Source organism: Myotis lucifugus, unplaced genomic scaffold (genome assembly GCF_000147115.1).
Source record: "Myotis lucifugus unplaced genomic scaffold, Myoluc2.0 scaffold_132, whole genome shotgun sequence".
NCBI classification, from domain to species: Eukaryota; Metazoa; Chordata; class Mammalia; order Chiroptera; family Vespertilionidae; genus Myotis; species Myotis lucifugus.
In genome coordinates, this window is record NW_005871180.1 from 708825 (window position 1) to 720959 (window position 12135).

General features: G+C 38.5%; 1 pseudogene; it reads left to right on the top strand.

The window, feature by feature from the left end:
* The first annotated feature begins 614 nt into the window (after positions 1-614).
* LOC102426191 lies at positions 615-10667 on the top strand (annotated as a pseudogene).
* The last annotated feature ends 1468 nt before the right edge of the window (positions 10668-12135 follow it).

The following is a 12135-nucleotide window of genomic DNA, read 5'->3' on the forward strand; positions in this document are numbered from 1 at the left end:
GTTTTAAGTGCACAATTCTATGATACATGATCTGTATATTGCATTATGTGCTCGCCCCCAAAGTCCAATCATCTTCTGTCACCATATATTTGACTTGCTTTAATTTTCATTTCCAGGCTTATTAATTAGTTTGAACCCATTTTTCTATGTTTATTGGCCATTTAGAGTGCATTATCTGTCTCTGTTTTTAGTCCCTTCTGCTATTGATGTTCAGCACCACAGCGATTAAATATGGAAGCTGCCATGTACTTATGATTCTCATGCAGATGCCCAGAAACCTAATCTAAGATTTGAAACAGACACTTCTAATTACTCAATGCAGCCAAATGTTCAGAATCGTCATATTATCTCCTAAGCAATATGCATGCTAATTTTATGAAGCTTTTTTCCTTTGGTAACATTGTAAACTATTTTGATTGAGTGATGTCCTAATATTTTTTAAATTAAATCTAACTTTATCGCTCTAAACAAATCTTGACATTTTCCCTTCAAATTGTAGAAAGAAAGAAAAAGAAAGAGTAAAAGGGAGAAAGATGCAACCTTAGGCTCACCATCACCTTTGTGTAAACACTAAAATCTAAAATGTCACAGCAGCCCAGCCCTGAGAACAGAGCATGGAGCAAGAACTCACGAAGTGCCTGGTCGTGGTGACAGGGAGCAGGTAGAGAGAGGACTTGTTTTGTACTGTGAACCAGTCGTTAGATGTGCAGAAACATTTACCTTGGAAATAAGCTGAATATGTGGGATGGATAATTATATGCTGAGGAGCTTAATGTAGGATAAGAGAAGCTGCTAATTTATGGCAGACACACAAAGCTCCAATGAGGCTGTACTGTTGGGTTCAAGTACTCCATGGTCTGGGGCTGAGGCAAGGATCAAATGATTAAGTATAGATCACATTGGCAAAGAGACTCTATTATCAGCAGCTTGAGTTTGGAGAATAATTAAGAGCAGCTTCCATATTCAATATTTTAAGTTCTAAATTTAGAATTTTAATACTATAGGGCAGTGATGGTGAACCTTTTGAGCTCGGCGTGTCAGCATTTTGAAAAAGCCTAACTTAACTCTGGTGCCGTGTCACATATAGAAATTTTTTGATATTTGCAGCCATAGTAAAACAAAGATTTATATTTTTGATATTTATTTTATATATTTAAATGCCATTTAACAAAGAAAAATCAACCAAAAAAATGAGTTTGCGTGTCACCTCTGACACGCGTGTCATAGGTTCGCCATCACTGCCATAGGGAATACCCTTTGGCACCCCAACAACTGCTTTGTTTGGTTGTTTTTGTTAAAGAGAAAGGGAAAACTTCTTTCCCTGAGGCCCAGTTGTTTGTCCCCCAGCTCAGAGGATTTGTGCATTTAGATGAGTTGATCCTTTAATAATTAAAAGCATTTTCCTGATTGTTGACCTCCAGCCTTAGTCAACTTACCAGCAGTCACAGTCAGCAGTGTCTGTGGGAAACCCAAGCTGAAGGGAGTTAAACTGTACAGAGAGCAGTATTAGTGCTGATGAGGAATCCACAGCCACAGCTCCTTCACCTGCTTCTGAGTTGCCACTCACAACAGCTAAGTGGCTGATGAAGCACATACATGGGAGTTACTCTGTGGCAAAGTACCCCCTGGGTTGCTAAGGGAATTGTGTCCCACTGGGAGCTTGAGTTTAGATATTCTGAAATTACCATCAAGTCATACCAAAATTAGAGTTGAAGCTGCTTCACTCAGATTCCTAAGGAACTATCCTATCTAATAAAGAGGGAATATGCTAATTGACCTTCACACTGTCGCAAAGATGGTGGCACCCACAGCCAATAAGGAGGGAATATGCTAATTGACTGCCCCACCCTCAAAGATGGCGGCACCCACAGCCACAAGATGGCCAGCAGGGGAGGGCAGTTAGGAGTGACCAGGCCGGCAGGGGAGGGCAGTTGGAGATGATCGGGGAGCATTTAGGTGTCGATCTGGCTGGCAGGGGAGTGGTTAGGGAGTGATCAGGCTGGCAGGCAGAAGCAGTTAAGGGCAATCAGGCAGGCAAGCGAGCGGTTGGGAGGGGAAGGCAGTTGGAGATGATTGGGGAGCATTTATGTGTCGATCTGGCTGGCAGGGGAGTGGTTAGGGAGTGATAGGCTGGCAGGCAGAAGCAGTTAGGGGCAATCAGGCAGGCAAGTGAGCGGTTGGGAGCCAGCAGTCTCAGATTGTGAGAGGGATGTCTTACTGCTGGTTTAGGCCTGATCTGGTTTAGGCCCGATCCCTGTGGGCAGTCAAACATCCCCCAAGGGGTCCCAGATTGGAGAGGGTGCAGTCTGGGCTGAGGGACACCCCCCCCCCCCCCAGTGCACAAATTTCATACACCGGGCCTCTAGTCATTAATATGCAGCTGTGAGCAAAAGAACGTGGTTGGTCTCTTTGAAAAGCTATAAAACAAAAAGTAGCCAACTAGGATGACCTTAAAGTCTTTGAAAGGGCAGTTTACTAATTGTTATTAGTGCCTCCAAAAAGAACTTAGGAAAGCATGGTCAACAGAATGCACACCATCAAAAGTGCAGCAATTGCTTCCATCCAATGGGCCTTAATGGCAGGCTAGGGAAGGAATTATCACTACCACAACCCATCAGGGTCTGGGTACCCTGGTGATTCTGCTCTTCTCAGCTAGGGTTCAGGGAGCCGCACAGCTGCCAGGGACTCAGAGTAGGATCAGCTCAGCCCCACCCAGCTGTTAACCTGAATCAATCAAGATAACTACCTTATTTTCCATAAGGGGGAAAAGGAAACTGCTCAGATCCTAACTGAATGTGAGTGTCCACAAATATAGTGTTTTATTGAGGTCTTGTGAACACAGGTGGATCGGTACACCTACTCTTTTTAGGGTTCTACAAAGAATAATCTAGTAAATGATCCAAAAGGCCAACTCTTTCAAATGCCTCTCCAAAGAAAAAGTTACTATGTCCTAGATTAGTATCAATTTCATCTAGTGAATGATTTGTTGGGAAGCATTGATTTTAAAAATACAATTTTAGTTATCAGTCATCTTTCACAAGCAAAAACTACTTCAAATTTTAAAACAAAACAGAACATTTTTCCCCTCAGAAAATACAACTACTATAGATTTGATAGATTGTTCTATAATTGCTTGGAAATTATAAACATATCTGAACTTAATTAGGGTAATCTTTACCCCAAATTATATCAAGTATGAATACTGTGACTACATTTTAATTGCCAAGAAAAAAATAATTATATGTAAACAAATGTAGCTAATCAAAATCATTAGCAGAACTTGCTAATCAATCTCTTAATCCTTTGGCCATCCAAAAGCCTAAGAGTGTGTAGAGTGGGGGATATCTCTGAAAATACCAAAGATTGACAAAGGGGTGACAATTTCCATGAGTAATATTTGCAAATGAGAAATTAGAGAGGATGGTATCAATTGCTAACATGCTAGTTTTTAAAATATCATGAACAAGACCAGCCTCATGATTCTTTAAGATGCCTCTAGCAAAGCTTATCTATTTATAGCTTCTGGTTGCCACTACACCAAGTGGCTGAGACAGGGAAATACGATCTAAAATAGTTTCGCATTATCTTTTTTCCTCAGAGGAAATGGGTTTCAGTCTTCAAAATCAGCTCCTCAGCCAGTCTCTCCTATTGACCCTTCCTCAGTCAACTTAAGAAGCCCCCCTCCAACCAGAGGGAGAAACCTCAGGTGCATCGACTTACATTCCCAGCACTTAACCTAATTCCCTTTTGAGCTGTCATTTATTTTTGAATGTGAAATGCTCTGAAAAGATCACATCTAATACAAACAAACATTCTAAAGAGTAAACAATGAAAAGCAAGGCACAGAGGTGGTGAATTGTGAAAACAGCAGGAAGAACAGAAAAATACTGGAGTAAAGATGGGAAAAAATAGTAGCTACACATATCAACATTTATTTTGTGTGAAGAAAAGCATCTGGGCAATTGCCAGACCCAGACAGGTCTGCAAATAAAAGAATTAATCAGTAGGGAGTAATAGAAATAGAGAACTAAAAACTTCATCAGGGAAATGTATTTCTATCTATTTCCTAGATATAAGGAAGATTTTTTTGAATATGTGACTATACCCCACTGGGAGTATATTCAGAGGAAGCCTAATGGAAGGTTGGGAAGTTCCCTATGGGCCAGTGGTAACAAGGCCAGCCTCACTGCAGTGTCAGTGGATTTCACCTGCAAAGCTAGAACTCCCATCCATGCCCAAGTATAACAAAAAGTCTCCTGCTCTGGTGTCAATTGAGGCCAAATGGGGAATCTGCACTGCTACTTCCACCTGGGTGTAATAAGGTTCCTTCTCCTGCCAGCGTTCTGGTAGAAACTGCCAGCAAAAATGGAAGATTTAAGTAAGATCTGGGGGCTCCTAGCACAATATGAAAATGCTTAAATTTCAATTTAAAAACTCATCCATTATGCCAAGAACCAGGAAGATCTCAAACTAAGTGTAAAAAGACAATCAATGGATACTAACACCAAGTGACAGACATGTTGTAATTTTTGTGCATGAATTCACTCTTTAAAATGGGCTCCAAGTGCGATGCTGAAGTTTTGTCTCATGTTGCTAAGTGCTAAAAGGCTGTGATTTGCCTTATGGAGAAAATATATGTTTTAGATAAAGTTCATTTAGGCATGAGTTATAGAGATGTCAGCCATGAGTTCAAAGTTGATGAATCCACAATATATATTAAATAAGATGTATTTCAACAGAAACATACAACATAAACAAAAAAAAGATAAAAATCATATAAACACATTGATAGACACAGAAAACATTTAACAACATTCAGCACCCATTTATGATAAAAACTCTCAAAGTTGAAACAGAAGGAACATACCTCAACATAATAAAGCCCATTTATGACAAACTCACAGCCAACATCATACTCAATGGGAAAAGCTAGAAATCAGAACAAGACAAGGATATCCACTGCCATCACATTTATTCAGCACAGTATTGGAAGTACTAGCCAGGGCAATCAGACAAGAAAAAGAAACAAAGGCATCCAATTGAGAAGGAAGAAGTGAAAATGTCATTTGCAGATGGCATGATACTTTATAGAAATAACTCTAAAATTCCACTAAAAAAGCTATTAGAACCAATACATGAATTCAGTAAAGTAGTAGAATACAAAATTAATATTCAGAAATTGGCTGCATTTTGATATACTAATAATGGACTATCATAAAGGGAAACTAAGAAAATAATACCATTCACAATTGCACTAAAAAAAATACTTAGGAATAAATTTAACCAAGGAGGTAAAAGACCTATACTCAGAAAATTATAAGACACTGAAGAAATTAAAGAAGATACAAATACATTGAAGCATATAGTGTGTTCATGGATATGAAGAATTAACATTGTTAAAATGTCTATACTACCCAAAGCAATCTATAGACTCAATGCAATCCCTATCAAAATACCAATGGTGTTTTTCACAGAACTAAAAAATTAATCCTAACGTTTATATGGAATCACAAAAGACCCCAAATAGCCAAAGCAATCTTGAGGAAAAAGAACAAAGTCAGAGGTATCACACTCACACTACCTGATATTGAACTATGCTACAAGTCTTCAGTAATCAAAATACCGTGGTACTGCCTGGCTTGTGTGGTTTAGTTGTTGAGCATCAACCCATGAACCAGGAGGTCATGATTTGATTCCTGGTCAGGACACATGCCCAGGTTTCGGGCTCAATCCCCAGTAGTGGGAAGGCAGGAGGCAGCTGATCAATGATCCTCATCATTGATGTTTCTATCTCTATCTCCCTCTCTCTTCCTCTCTGAAGTCAATAAAATATATATTTTTTTAAATAGCATGGTACTAGCATAAAAACAGACACATAGATCAATAGAACAGAATATAGAGTCCAGAAATAAATTTATGCCTATGTGGTCAATTAATAGTTGACAATGGAAGCAGACATTTACAATGGGGTAATATACAGTCTAGTCAATAAATGGTGTTGGGAAAAGTGGACAGATACATGCAAAAAATGAAACTAGACCACCGCATACAAAAATAAACTCAAAATGGAAATAAACAAAAAATAAACAAATGTGACTATATCAAACTAAAAAGATTTTGCAAACCAAAGGAAATCATCAACAAAACATAAAGACAACCTACTTAATGGGAGAACATATTCACCATATATCTGATAAGGTGAATATCCAAAATTTATAAAGGACTGAGACAACTTAACACCAAAAAAAATCAAACAAAAAAAACAATTAAAAAATGGGCAGAGGATCTAAATAGACTTTTCTCTGTGGGAAGCCGATATAGGATTAAGCCTCGGACTGACCTGTTGGCAAAGTCACAAACAAGTCCCAGCTTAGAGGGCACAGTCCTCTTAAGCATAATTAGGCTTGACCTTATGAGGCTCCCTAGATCTTATCTGAGAAGCTAATGGGCTGAGGGAAGTGCAGCAAGAACAAGAACAAAAACAAGTGAAACTCACAAGAACAGTGTAACTATGGTCAAAATAAGTGAAACTCACAAGAACAGTGTAACTATGGAAACCACTACCTTGTTTACCTCTGACTATAAAATAAAGGCTCAGCTTGCCTCAGGATCTTTCTCTGTGGCCTCAGCCAGGCACAGGAAGATCCATGGAGACTAAAGAGAGCTAGAGAGTTCTGAACGCTGTCTCCGTGTAAAACATTCTTCGCTGACTCCGTCCACACCTTTGGGAATCCCTGGACCCCTGGGGCTGGACCCCGGCATTTCTCCAAAGAGGATATATAGGTGGTCAATAGACATATGAAAAGATGCTCAACCTCACTAATCATTAGATAAGTTCAAATTAAAACCTCAATAAGATACCATCTCACACCTGTCAGGTGGCTATCATCAAGTGTTGGCAAGGATGTGGAAAAAAGGAAACCCTTGTGCACTGTTGGTGGGATTGCAAATTGGTGCATCCACTATGGGAAACAGTATGGAGTATTCTAAAAAAAATTAAAAATAAAACTCTTATGATCCAGCAATTCCATTTTGGAGTATTTATACAAAGATATCAAAAACACTAATTCGAAAAGAAATATGCATCCCTATGTTCATTGCAGCATTATTTGCAATAGCCAAGGTATGAAAGCAACCTAAGTGCTCATCAATAGACGAGTGGATAAACAAGTAGTGATACATATAAACAATGGAATAGTACTTGGCTATAGAAAAGAGTAAAATTTTACCATTTATGACAGCATAGATGGACCTAGAAGATATGATACTAAGTGAGGGGGAAAAGTCAAACAGAGAAAAGCAAATACCATATGATTTCACTTAAATGTGAAATTAACGAACAAAATAAGCAAACAAAACAGAAACAGACACTGATAGAGAGGCGGTCGATGGTTCCCAGATTGGAGGGGACTAAGTGGTCTGGGTGAAACAAAGCAGAGGGATTAAAAAGTACAAATTGGTAGTTAAAAAACAGTCACGGGAATGTAAATTATAGCACAAGGAATATAGTCAATGATGTTGTAATATTTATGGTGCCAGGTGGGTACTGGGTTAACTGAGAGGATCACTTTGTAAATTATGTAAGTGTCCTACCACCTTGCAGTACTACTGAAACTAATATAATATTGAATATCAACTTGTAATTGAAAAAAATAATATTAAAAACCTGGGAAAAGAAAAAAATCACAAGCATACATAAATCAGGGTTATGTTTTGATTAGTTTGCAAAAACACAATATGCACCTCACAGGAACATAACTTGATATTTCTTCTGAGAGCAATAATTTGGTATATGCTAATTCAGCATTCAAAGAAAATTGATAAAACATAATTACTGTGAATAATGAAAATCAGTTGTATATTATAAGCCATGGAGGGTAAAGAGGTAAGATTTCTCTTTACTTAGACTGATAAAATGATGACACCTAAATATTAAATGTCATACCTAGAACAACAACTAAATAAGCTTTATAAAGGGATACATTCAAAACTACTATACAGAAAAATCAAAATCAAATTTTTAAAAATGTTCAAGTAACCCACAGAGGGGAGGAGGGAAAGAAAAAGGAAGAGAAATGAAAACTGGAGAGGAAAAACAAAACAAAATATAAAATAGCCTTGATTCCTAACAAATCAATAATTATATTAAATATAAAAGGTCTTTACAAATCAAGACAGGGATCAGCAGAATAAGTTAACAAACATGACCCAACTATCTACTATTTATAAGAGACTCACTTCAAATATAACAATATAGGTAGATTTAAAGTAAAAGGATTAAAAAAAGCAACCATGTTTGTTACATTTGTTCCTTGGTGAAAAAATAAAAATAAAGTAAAAGGATTAAAAATATATGTCATGTAGAGTTGACCTTTAAACAATGTGAGCACTGACCCCACACAAAGTTGAAACTCCATTAATAACTTTTGACTCTCCAAGAACTTAACTGTGTTTAAGGGGATTGGTTCCAGGAAATGAAAGATCTGAATATGTGGAGAGATACACCATGTTTCTGGATTGGAAGACTAAATAAAGACATCAATTCTTCTCATATTGATACACAGATTTAATATGGTTCCTATCAAAATTCCAGGAAACATTTTTTGTAAACATACTGAAGATTATGCCAAAATTTATGTGGAAAAGCAAAGAAACTAGAAAATTTAAAATAATTTTGAAAAAGAGGAATAAAGATAAATCCAGCCACTGATTTCAGAAGATACTACTAGTATATTGTAATTAAAACTGTATGAATAGACACATAGATCAATGGAACAGAATAAAGAACCCAGGAAGAAACTCACACAAATATCCCCAACTGATTTCTGACAAAGGTGCAGAAGCAATTCAATGAAGAAAAGATACCATTTTCAACTGCAGCAATTGAACATCCACAAGCAAAAAAATAAACTTCCATCTGTCCACACTTCATTAAAAATTTAACTTAAAACGTATCACAAACTTCAGTGTAAAACTATAAAAGTTTTAAAAAATAGAAGAAACTCTTCAGGATCTAAGAAAAGAATTCTTAGATTTGACATTAAAAGCACAATCCATAAAGTAAAAATTGATAAATTGAACTTTATAAAAATTAAAAACTTTTGCTCTTGTGAAAGATTCTACTAAAAGGATCAAGCTACAGACTAGAAAATATTTTTTTTTTTGCAGACACATATATTTGGCAAAGGACTAATATCTAGACTATATAAAAAACTCTCAAAACTCAACAAGGAAAAAGTAATTTAAAATGGCAGGGAAGGGGATTTATATAATACTTTCAACAATCAAGATTTTTTTAAAAAGTCAATGAGAAAGTGCATTACTTACCTCGACTCTTAGCTTGTTGGGCACAATAACCGGGACCCAGTGTCTACTCCTGTCGCCTGTGCTTTCTAACCCTCAGCCATGGTGAGTGTATCTTCATCCATATTGGCCAGGCTGGTGTCCAGATTGGCAATGCCTGCTGGGAACCCTACTGCCTGGAATATGGCATCCAGCCAGATGTCCAGTCTTGCCAAGTGACAAGACCATTGGGAGAGGAGATGATTCCTTTAATATCTTCTTCAGTGAGACAGATACTGACAAGCATGTGCCCAGGGCAGTGTTGGTAGGCCTAGAACCCAGAGTCATTGATGAAGTTCACACTGGTCCCTACCGCCAGCTCTTCCACCCTGAGCAGCTCGTCACAGGCAAGGAAGATGCTGCCAATAACTATGCCTGTGGATGCTACACCATTGGCAAAGAGATCATTGGCCTAGTCCTGGACCAAATTCAGAAACCAGCTGACCAATGCACAGGTCTTCAGGGCTTCGTGGTTTTCCACAGCTTTGGTGGGGAACTGGTTCTGGGTTCACCTCCCTGCTGATGGGATGTCTCCAGGGCAAGAAGTCCAAACTGGAGTTCTCCACATATATAGCCCTGCAGGTTTCCACAGATGCAGGTGAGCCCTAAAACTACATCCTTACTACTCACACCACCCTGGAGCACTCTGGTTGTGCCTTCATGGTTGACAATGAAGCCATCAATGACATCTGATGTAGAAACTTCCATATTGAGTGCCCAACCTACACTAACCTTAACCACCTAATAACTAGATTGTGTCCTCCATCACTTTTCCCTTAGGTTTGATGGAGCTTTGACTGTTGATCTGACTGAATTCCAGACCAACCTGATGCCCTACCCCTGCATCCACTTCCCTCTGGCCACACATGCCCATCATCTCTGCTGAGAAAGCCCACCATGAGCAGCTTTCTGCAGCAGAGATCACCAGTGAGTGCTCTGAGCCAGCGACCAGATGGTGAAATGTGCCTCTTGCCACAGTAAATGCGTGCTTTCCGCGTGTTGTACTGTGGTGACATGGTTCCCAAAGATGTCAATGCTTCCATTGCCACCATCAAGACAAAATGCAGCATCCAGTTTGTGGACTGTGTGAGGCTGGTAATTAATGTGCTTTCTGGGCAACTATTGCTGAGGCCTGGGCTCGCCTGGACCACAAGTTTGACCTGGTATATGCCAAGTGTGCCTTGTCCACTGGTATATGGGTGAGGGCATGGAGGAAGGAGTTTTCTGAGGCCCGTGAGGACGTGGTTGCCCTTGAGAAGGATTATAAGGAGGTTGATGTGGATCCTGTTGAAAGAAAGGGTGGGGAGGATAGAGAGGGATACTAATTCCTTTCAGCACTGCAACATGTCTACTCAGAACTTCAGACTCAACAGCTAAAAGCTTTCTGGTAAGATTTTCTTCGTTTTTACCTGTGATCATGTCTGTCTTTTTCATGTATACCTATAAGATTTCCCCTCATGTTTAAAAGTAAATGCATTGAGAAATTTTTTAAAATCCAGTGAAAACATGGGCAAAAGACATGAAGAGACATTTAACCCAACAAAATATAAAAATGGCAAAAAAGTATATGAAAAGATGTTCAATGTCATTAGCTATTAGAGAAACACATTAAAGCCACAGTGAGATACATAATGACAACACCAAATGCTGCCAAGAAAGCTGAGAAATTGGATCACATACATTGTTAGTGGACATGTAAAATGGTATAGCATTCTGGAAAACAATTTTACAGTTTCCAAAAAACTAAACACACAACTACCATATAATCCAGTGATCATATTCCTTGGTATTAATCCCAAAGAAATGAAGACTGGTGTTTACACCAAAAGCTATACACAAATGCTTATAATAGATTTATTCTTAATAGCCAAAAACTAGAAATGGAAGAATGGTTAAATAAACTGCAGTATGTCCATACCACAGCAAGAAGAGAGAATGAACTATTAATACACTCAACAACCTGGATGAATCTCCAGATATGCTAAGTAAAAGACAGCCAATCCCAAAAGGTTACAGCCTGTTTGGTTCCATTTATATAACACTAGAGGCCTGATGCATGAAGATTCGTGCAAGAATGGGCCTTCCCATGCTGCCCAGAGCCACCTTTCTGCCTTCCTATGCTGCCCAGAGGCCTGGAACGGCTGGGGCGTTGCAGAACGCCTGCATCATCGCCATGGCGACAACGCAAGCATCCTGCCCCTCCGCCACTCAGCACCTGCATATGCAAATTAACCCACCATCTTTGTTGTGCTAATTTGCATACTCACTCCTGATTGGCTGATGGGTGTCGTGAAGGTATGGTCAATTTGCATCTTTCTCTTTTATTAGTGTGGATTCTTGAAATAATGAAATTATAGAAATGGAGAACAGATTAGTTGTTGCCAGGGAGTAAGAAGGGGATGAACAAGAGGAAAGTGGATGTGACTATAAAAGAGCAATGAAGGGCCCTGGTGGTGCTAGAAATGTTCTGCTTAGTGACTGTATCCAAGTCAATATCCTTGTGTGATATTGTATTGTAGCTTTGCAAAATGTTACCATTGGGTGAAACTCCATAAATCATACATGGGATCTCTCTGTAATATTTCTTAAATGTATGTGATAAACATTTTAATTATAAGAAACAATTGAATTTATTATTATTTAATGGGGGAAATAAAAGGAGAAAGAATCAATACAATGCATTCCAGTGAAAGAAACATCAAAATGAATATTTCTGTAATGTAAAATCATTCCAATATTCCAGACCAAACTTAAAAATCATTCGGGGTAACAAAATTTTAATCAGCAAAGTGC